At 38.1% G+C, this 10,627-nt stretch overlaps 1 long non-coding RNA gene across 1 annotated transcript; it reads left to right on the plus strand.

The window, feature by feature from the left end:
* Positions 1-1,497: 1,497 nt before the first annotated feature.
* Positions 1,498-4,173, plus strand: LOC311410988. Its single transcript, XR_014675477.1, has 3 exons — positions 1,498-2,057; positions 2,830-2,892; positions 3,861-4,173. It is a non-coding gene; the product is annotated as an uncharacterized lncRNA (long non-coding RNA).
* Positions 4,174-10,627: the final 6,454 nt, after the last annotated feature.

A 10,627-nucleotide genomic window follows, 5' to 3' on the forward strand; every position in this document is an offset into this window, starting at 1 on the left:
TAGCTCCAAATCTCCCCCTTCCATACTGTGATAAAGTAGTAGAAGACAGAAAAATAAACATTAGGACCGACAATTAATAAAAAATTCTAGAACATGTCATAGTCAAAGATTATTTTGTTTGCACGGTTAAGAAATTATGCTGGTCCTCTGGCCAAAACGATGTGAATTTGATGAGTTTCAAAGTGTTTTTAAAGCCTAAGAAGGCATAAGTCATAACTGTGTGCATGACACAATAATAACATTCAATTACAACAATTACAATTACTCAATAACTGTGGTATAATGACCGTATACCACAGCCTGTCGTGATCTATTGCTTAATTATATTATTTAGATATAGAGCTCCGGGAGTGCTGCGATTCACTCTAGTCTGGACTGCAGGGAGTGAACGCTGATTGGCTGTTATGTTACGTCCCTCAGGGAGTGAACGCTGATTGGCTGATGATACCCCTTCAGAAACATTTATATAGAAATTAGAAGATAAAATGAACATACCGTGATATAATACGGCATTACCGTATATGCCTCAAATCATACCGTGATATAAATTGTAGTCCATACCGTACAGCCCTACTGCATACCTTACCTATAAATGTATTTCATCCAGCTGAATAGACCGAGTCGGCAAGCAAGGAAACGTCACTTCCGGTCAGGGCCGTGGGGGAAAACAAACCGTTTTCCCCATACACACTCATGCAAAAAGGCGGTATTTTAAACCTTTGTCAAACGCTTGTCCGCTGTCATTTCTTGGTTTGAATCACTTGTATATGCTGTCAAAGGGCTATATATTAAAAAAATTATCATGATCGGGTCGATTGTTGTCCGTATATTTTTTAAAAAGTGGATCTTTCACAGTTGGTCTTCCCCCACAGCGTTGAGTCTAGGTGGGTGTTCCCTTGGTCGCCGGCCGGATCTATATCGTAAAAACGCGGCAAGTGTTTGTCTCTTGCTGTCATGTCTTACTTTCAGTCACTTGTATGTGCTGACAAAGAGCTTTATCTTAAAAAACTTGATATAATCGGGGTCGATTGCTGTCCTAAATTTATTTGCGGTGCAAAATGGTAAACAACAACTCTTCGGCATTGTCTCTCCGAGTGTCTACAGCCGGCGACCAAGGGAACACCCACCTAGACTCAACGCTGTGGGGGAAGACCAACTGTGAAAGATCCACTTTAAAAAAAATATACGGACAACAATCGACCCGATCATGATAATTTTTTTAATATATAGCCCTTTGACAGCATATACAAGTGATTCAAACCAAGAAATGACAGCGGACAAGCGTTTGACAAAGGTTTAAAATACCGCCTTTTTGCATGAGTGTGTATGGGGAAAACGGTTTGTTTTCCCCCACGGCCCTGACCGGAAGTGACGTTTCCTTGCTTGCCGACTCGGTCTATAGGGACAATTTGCTCCTCTCAAAAAGTGACCCGCACCTCACTGACTTCCTCGTCGTTTTCCCTCTATGTTTATTACGTCGGCACTGCCTACAGAAGAAAACACATTTCTTCATGATAAATATTAATGTTACTGAACTTGAATTTATAACATGACATATCAGTAAACAAAGGAAGTCATCGATAAAAACCGTACCAAAAAAAGAATACTTACCACTGCAGTCCGTCAACGTTTGCGTTTTCCTTCATTTTCATGCTCTTTTTGCAGAGTTTGCATTTTATTTTGGCTTTAAGTAACTTCTTCTTTTGGAGCCATTTTATCAATTTTAATTTCTTTTTAAAAGTCTGTCTTCCCTCAATAAGACTGAGTACTTCAGCGTGCAGGGTCATGATAACTTCGCATCAAACCGTCTTCCTGTCTTGCACATGCGGACCCACAATGCAATTCGGGAGCGTCCCTTGTCGTCGACGGACGTGTACAGTGGGTAGGGGGCACGTTATACGCAGATCGTTTTACCCCATGCGTCGGACACGCCCACTCTCTGTCGACGGGCAAGGAGGTCGTGCAGAAGGACTTGACAATGGAGACTCAGCGAAAGAGTAAGAGAAAAAGGCAGCCCACGGAAGAGCTTCCACATGTAGAGACAGCCATGTTAGAATGTAAGTACATGCTTTAAAGTTATTTCATTATTAATTGAGAGTGTAATGATTCGGTCACATTGCTTAGCTTCCTAAAATGAGCTAATTTGACATCGTACCACGTCTGTTCTATCACGTATTTTTTGGCCTTGCTAGCTAACCTTGTCACTAACCAATGGATTGCTAGCTGGCTAGATAGCCGACGTTGCAAGCAAATTTTAATCATCTGTCAAACACAAAAGTTTAACTCTTAACTAGGTCAAAAGACCGACGGTTCAACCACGTATCTAATGTTAAATTAGGCGAGTCAGTTACCACGTCTTTGAATAGTTTTTGGAGTTGTTTTTAACTACTAAAAAACCCGAAGACTGCTACATTACACTGTTATAGTGCTATTACGGTAATACCTTTCTCCCTGTTTTTTTTCTTTTCAATTTAGTCCATAGTTACAGTATGTAATGTTAACAACTGAATCTCTCAAACATGTCTTCTACACAATGGACTGCATGTGGAACCATGACAAATGAATTGATGATGATTTGTCATAAATCAAAATGACATATGATCATACATATTATTATTACATATTATAACATTAAAGACAATGGATAATGTCATTGCCCAAAGTGAATAAAACCCTTATTTCTTAACTAACTGTATATATATTTTTTTAAGGTATCCATACAATTTTCAAATGAACAAAAACGTCACTCTGTATGCATTCATCAATATTCTTCATAAGGTTTTGAGCCCCTTACACCAACCATTCTTTCTGTGCTCCAAAATGTTACAGCGCCATCGAGTCAGCGGGAACAATCCGAACAGCGCAGTAGCCAAACTGCAGCAGAGGAAGCAGGTAATTAATTTTTTATTTTAAATGTTAAGCATACTTAACAGATATACTCAGATTCATGTGACTGTGAAATGTAGTTGTACACAGTATAATGATTAATAACTGATGAACGTCACTATGAAAACACTATAATAGTGTTACTTTTAAACCTCTTTTCTACTTCCTGGTTTTATGATGTTAAAATAAGGGTGCTCACCTTAACTGGTTGAAGGCTAGTGTCTAGAGGGGATCCAAGACAAGAGGATGCTAGTAATATTTACTCCATTTGTACTTGAACATTGCAGTAACCAAGTATCTACCTTTACATGATATCGTAACCGGAAAGTGCTTTGGGAATGGGAAGGAACTTAGAACAGCAATGACATAAATTAGATTGAGGTCAGTTAAGCCACTTTAAGTTAGTCTACTAAGTAGAAAATAAAAAAGTTTTTGGTTATGGTTATATTCATGGTGCTGGATTAATTGATCAATTCTTACCCATTTATTTAACGAGCTAGGTGGTCAGCTGGTCCCAAGTCTGCTTATAATATCAAAGCCACGTCTGAACACGTCTGACTGTTCAAAGCAGCATAATGGATGAAGCTACAGCAGGAACATGGCTTTCAAATAACACTAAACAATATAATCCACTTATTCTACCACATGTCTAAACTATACAGTACTCCCACTTTACTCTCTAGTTGTGCTCATTTGATTTATAATAACCTACTGTTAAAGAGTACAGATAATACTACTTGAATAGACAGTACACTCACAGTACTCTTGATACTACTGGAAATTACAATTTAATAATTATTATTATTATACCTCTGTACATTCATTACTCTAGAATGTAATTTAGAACTAACTTGCCACTATATAACCCTAATACAAGAATAGTATTAATACTAGTAAACCCCTAACCAACTGCACTACCATCATCCTGACAAAATACTACTGTTAATACATGTTTATCATTTTCTTTGTTTCAGTCCTCACCCCAGAAGAGGCGATGGATCGCTACAGCCGTGTCAGATGAAGAGAGCTGGTTTTTGTTTTGTTTTTAGAGTGCCTTTTTTTGTTACATTTTAAAATGCCTTTTTTGTTTCTGTTTGTGTTTTAAATTGTTAATATTTTCTATATTATCCTGTTATTATGTTATATGTTATTATGTGTCATGAGCGCAGTATATGTATATATATTTCCCTATGTTGTATACATTTTTAACTAAAGTGGCTGTAGATCCCTCATTGTCATCAGTGGTTTGGGGTTTTATAACTAACCCGAAAGTGCTTCGCTACTGGTAAACGAATGGTTCAAAAAGCTTAACTACTGGTGAACAAATGGTTCGCGAAAGAGTAACAACTCAGTATGATGCATTACTTTACATGAAGGTACACAAAAAGCTTCACTACTGGTAAACGAATGATTCATAAAGCTTAACTACTGGTGAACGAATGGTTCGCGAAAGAGTAACAACTCAGTATGATGCATTACTTTACATGAAGGTACACAAAAAGCTTCACTACTGGTAAACGAATGATTCATAAAGCTTAACTACTGGTGAACGAATGGTTCGCGAAAGAGTAACAACTCAGTATGATGCATTACTTTACATGAAGGTACACAAAAAGCTTCACTAATGGTAAACGAATGATTCATGAAGCTTAACTACTGGTGAACGAATGGTTCGCGAAAGAGTAACAACTCAGTATGATGCATTACTTTACATGAAGGTACACAAAAAGCTTCACTAATGGTAAACGAATGATTCATGAAGCTTAACTACTGGTGAACGAATGGTTCGCGAAAGAGTAACAACTCAGTATGATGCATTACTTTACATGAAGGTACACAAAAAGCTTCACTACTGGTAAACGAATGATTCATGAAGCTTAACTACTGGTGAACGAATGGTTCGCGAAAGAGTAACAACTCAGTATGATGCATTACTTTACATGAAGGTACACAAAAAGCTTCACTACTGGTAAACGAATGATTCATGAAGCTTAACTACTGGTGAACGAATGGTTCGCGAAAGAGTAACAACTCAGTATGATGCATTACTTTACATGAAGGTACACAAAAAGCTTCACTAATGGTAAACGAATGATTCATGAAGCTTAACTACTGGTGAACGAATGGTTCGCGAAAGAGTAACAACTCAGTATGATGCATTACTTTACATGAAGGTACACAAAAAGCTTCACTACTGGTAAACGAATGATTCATAAAGCTTAACTACTGGTGAACGAATGGTTCGCGAAAGAGTAACAACTCAGTATGATGCATTACTTTACATGAAGGTACACAAAAAGCTTCACTAATGGTAAACGAATGATTCATGAAGCTTAACTACTGGTGAACGAATGGTTCGCGAAAGAGTAACAACTCAGTATGATGCATTACTTTACATGAAGGTACACAAAAAGCTTCACTACTGGTAAACGAATGATTCATAAAGCTTAACTACTGGTGAACGAATGGATCGCGAAAGAGTAACAACTCATCAGTCAGATCCAGCTCTACCAGTCGATCCAGTGTGGGACCCAAGCCAGCCCTCGACAGCGCTTGAAACCAAGGGAGGCAGGTTTAAAGCGTGCCCTGCAGTGGTGGACAATTGCTTTTAAGCCTTCAACATTACTAATGCCACATAATAAACCTTAAATGTGAATATGAATGTATGTATTGTGAATATCTTTATTAAAATATGACAATCATCCCGTCTGTGCCTTGTTAATTTATTAACTAATTGTGAAATCCCAGGAAAATTCAGTTGCTTTCATAACCAAATTGGTCAGTTTGCTATTTCACAGAATGATTCATTAATACAGTATCCCCTAGTCTGTTTACCAGTAACTCCTCAGTAGTTACTGAGTAACTGTCACTTTAGGGCCCCTGGTTGTTCATCATTCGTTACTCAGTAACGAATACAGTAGTCCCCTGGTCTGTTTACCAGTAACTCCTCAGTAGTTACTGAGTAACTGTCACTTCGTCGTTCATCATTCGTTCCTCATTCGTTCCTCATTCGTTCCTCAGTAGTCCCCTGGTCTGTTTACCAGTAACTCCTCAGTAGTTACTGAGTAACTGTCACTTCGTCGTTCATCATTCGTTACTCATTCGTTCCTCATTCGTTACTCATTCATTACTCATTCGTTCCTCAGTAACTACCTACGTTTCTGTGTACCTTATTGTAAAGTGTTACCACGTGTTCTTTTGAATAAGATCGCTAAAGATGAAGTACCCCTTTATTATTGACTCAATAAATGAACCAAAGAGGTTGTCACAGCCAACCCATTAGGCAGTCAACCCATTAGGCATTAAACATAGACTTCTGTGATTGTGTCAAAATGGAGGTTTTACACTGAATGGTTCTGCTGTGGCTATGGTGCTGGTCACAATCTACTGACCTGCCTGGCAGCAGGCGGAGATTGGAAGCAGTCTTACCAAGGATATGAACCTGGGTTGCCCCAGTGGCCTGGACATGAGGATGATGAGACATAATGCATAATAGTCTGGACATTAGCATTATTTGTCCAAATATTATTATAGCCAGTGTTTAGATGGCTGTTATCCAACTTTTTAATTGTATTACTTTTTTATTCTTATTCTATTCTTATTCTTCTTCTTTTATTTGATCCATGGAATTAATGACCAGGAAGTAGTCTTGCTCATGGGTGACTTCAGGTAGACTGCAGACTTTGTGGTTTGAACCCAGAACAGCAGGGAGTCAAGCAGCCTAAACACTAGACTATGCCGTCCACTATCCTGCAGTGAATACAAAAATCATCACAGCTGTCAGATCCAGTGAGGAAGATTGAGAGCCTACTGGTTTTCTGTACAGAATTCATACCTAACCTTCCTCCATTGTTCAGTATACCCTCCTTTGAGGAAGCCACACAATGTATCAATGAAATGCACCTCGACAAAAATATGTCATGGCTTTATTAAAACAAGGTTTAATATATTATATTAAAACAATATTTAATATTAGTTTTATATATATATACCTCCTGTCCGCCTCTTACTTCAACATTTTCTCTATATGCACACAACACATCCCTTATGCTCCAAGGTAAAAAAAAAAAACAGTACGTCTGTATCTTTGGCTATGTCTATGGTTCGTTGGAGCTGACAATTATTATTATCATTTACATTTGACGGGTGGGTTTATAATGCACACATGCATGTTTTGAAGTGGGTACTTATGTTTGATTTGTTTTTTCTTACCTACTACTTGAATATAAATATGTGTACGTGTAGGTGTATGTGCAGCTGAGAGGTAAAATAAAGTAATTGAATGAAAATGGATATATTGTACTGTTGTTGATGAAAACTAAGAGTGAAGTAGAAAAACACAATGATGTCAAAGACAAGCTGCAGTAGAATTAATTATTGGTCTATTGTCGGCAGACAGACACCAGCGGTGCGTTTCCTTCATCCTGATCCATGGGCTTCTGCATCATTCATTCAAATTTTCGGTTCTTTTTATTGGAACTTCTAAATGCCAATGCCTGACCTAGACCACCTACGTTATCTTTATACTTTTGACAAAACAATTTTCAACAAGACATTGTTGAAAATTGTTCCCTTTTTCAGACAAAAACTGAAAATGACATCCGAATAAAAGATAGCAGTTTGAGAACGCACTAGATTTCCTCCAATACAACTGAAACCAGAAAGACAAAAATTCCAAGTGCCAAAGTGAGAGGTCCCTCAGAGATCACTTTTGAAGAGGTGCTCATGAGGCACGTCCAAAAGACCTCACAGTTATCCATGTGCAGCTATAATGATATCAGTTTCCCTCATCTGCATACAATTAAAGAGTGCATCAAGCCATTCACTAGAGGAGGAGGAGGAGGAGGTGGAGGAGGAGGAAGGGGGTGAGGAGTTGGCGGTGGAGGGTGAGGAGAAGAAGGTGGAGGAAGAGGGGGTGGTGGTGGTGATGGTGGTTGAGGACAGGGAGGGGGTGGTGTTGGTGGTGGAGGAGGAGGGTGAGAAGGAGGAAGAGGTGGTAGAGGATGAGGAGGAGGATGAGAAGGAGGACAAGGAGGAGGTGAGATGTTAAAGACTATAATTATACAGGGCTAAAAAATAAAAAATAAAACTATTAGTTTGACTTTTCTAGTCATTTTGAATGACTAGAGGTATCCACCAGAAGTTGAATAAAGAAGGGGGAGTACTACAGTATCTAGTAGAAGGTAAAAATAATGACCTGCTCGTTAATTTAATGTGAAACAGCTGGTGTCCTGCAAATTAGGCTGTGCAATGATATTATTAGTTGTGGACATTTTTCTGATGTTGATTCATGTGTCCAGGCAAAAGTGTGACTTCACAAAATTTCACTACACACAGTGAAGGAGATCCAAAAAACGTAAATAAATAATATATACCTATGTGCATGAAATATACTTTCAAATCCACTGTCTATAGCACATAAACCAAAATGACAGCTGGAGAGAAAGTACAGGATTTGTTTTTCAAAGGACTGGGCTCTTTGTGATATGCTGCTTTTGAAATCAATAAATCATGAAAGTTTTATCGCTCAACACACAGACAATAAAGAGAGGGATGAATACTTCATGACATGAATATGGAAAGCGGGCCCTTCATAACTTGTCATAGAATTGCATGCCCAAGTTAACTGATGAACTTGCAAAACCTCTGAAAGTTATTGCGATAATAATAACGTTTTACCGCCTGCCTCGATGAATACCTCAGAAATAAAACAAAAGAGAGACTGAGACCTTCTGACCCCTTCGACAAGGACCCCAATAGTGGTGCTTTTAAATTCTGTGGACGTTCTCAGTGTTTAAGGGGAGGTCAAGAGCGGTAAGGTGAGAGAAATGCAAGGACATTTGAAATGGTAATTTTATGTGCAAAAACATATTTTGACATTTAAATTCATGATCCTGATAAATTCTATCAGGGTTTACCTTTGCTGTGCATGCGTTTGAATATATTTACGACAGAGTACACAAAAAACAGCTTTGGGTTGTAGCCATTTATTATCAAATATGATAAGGATGTTATGATAGGAATATGTGATTGCACACACAGTCTGCTGCATGCTAATTTGAAAAGATTGTTTTAACTTGTTTTAAAAGACACTAAGTTGCTCTTGGGGAAAATGCAAATGATAAATATAAACAATTCTATTCAAATTCAAGTTTTAATATATAATAGTGCAATGCAATATACTTATAATGCAGATCTGTGATCCATGCAATTCTACTGCTATTTGATTTGCATTTTCCTCAAACCAAACTACTTGGCTCAATGTATATATTGCAAGGCCTGGAGCATTCTTCCAATCTGCCGTGCAATAAAAATATAAAGTGAGAATGGCATCTTTTAGAAATGTGCCCCGAAAAGCAGAATTACCTTTCCTCTGCACACCTAGGACCACGAGAGTCCTACGTAATGCGACTGAACCCACTGTGTTCTGTGTTTTTTTAGAGCAAATGTGATTCAAATGTTGTGCAGTATAATAGCATAATGCAAACAGTGTATAGTCTGTATACTGAAATTGCAAAATATCTGAATGGAAATTGGAACTCCCAGAGGAATACGTTGCTCTTGATTACATTTAAGGAACAGAACATCTTATTAATGGAATATGTTACAAGTTAAAGGAGTCTCCCCTTACCCCCATCTTTTCAATACAATGTGTCTTATGGTTTTCATTGAAGGAATGGCTATCCTGACTTGATGTGCATCCAATACTTTCCTTTAATTGCCCTTTTGGCTTTGAGCCAGGACATAGACATAGAACCAGGAAAGCCTGAACTACATTAAAACTGGGCTTTGGCCCATTGGCAATGATTCAGGTTATGCAATATCCAATCATCTTTAGTGCTGAAGAGTATATTGGGGAAACCTCTACTCTGCACTCCAACAGCATGAAAATGAATTGTCATTTTCCTTTCCTTTCAGAAGAATATCCGATGAATGAGACGCGTGTAAGCTACATGTAAGCAAATATAGCCTTACATTCAAGCCTTAAAAGAGACCTAATGCTGAGGAACTCACAGAGGTGTTAAAGCTTTCTGATAAGTAGCCCAGGGAAACTGTCTCATACCATTGGGACTTCTCATATTTTAGATTCATGCAAAACAACCAGGTCGTTCTGGTGTCCAATCGCAGCTATTAATCCAAGGAGTCATAAACCAAAAAAACTGTTATCATAAAAACAAACAGCAAGTAAATTGAAAGAAGTTTTCATGTCAGTCAGGCTGCAACCACACTCATATTCAAGTAGTCTAAGGAAAATTGACAATTCTGACAGGATAATTAGCTGGGAATTCTATTTCACAATAGAATCCAACCATGGGATGTTGTGTATTACAAAATATAATGGATTCGCTAGCTTGCTCAAGTTTCAACCTGACTCACTGATTTTATAATAAAAATAAATTACCATTTGCCAATCGGGGACGACAGGGAAGCAAACTGATTACACAGTGCTTCCATCCGAGGGCTGTATACAAGTCGTGCTCGAGGCGATGCAAGAGAAAAAGGGTTTCGAGTTTGACTTACTGTGAACACACTTGTTGATCTCCCCCATGTTATGCTAATTCGTCTTCACGCTGTTTGATATTACAATATTGATGATGACAGCCAACATTAAATCTTCGGCAAGGCTTTCCTTTCTACTTATAGTTAAAACGTGGAGCTTTTGCTTTCTTAGCTGAATGAGAGCTACTCAAAAAGTATAATTGCGATATTCCTTCATTGATGGAGACTGGGATGCTAATAC

This window comes from Micromesistius poutassou, assembly GCF_964030765.1.
Source record: "Micromesistius poutassou genome assembly, chromosome: 1".
Lineage (NCBI taxonomy): Eukaryota > Metazoa > Chordata > Actinopteri > Gadiformes > Gadidae > Micromesistius > Micromesistius poutassou.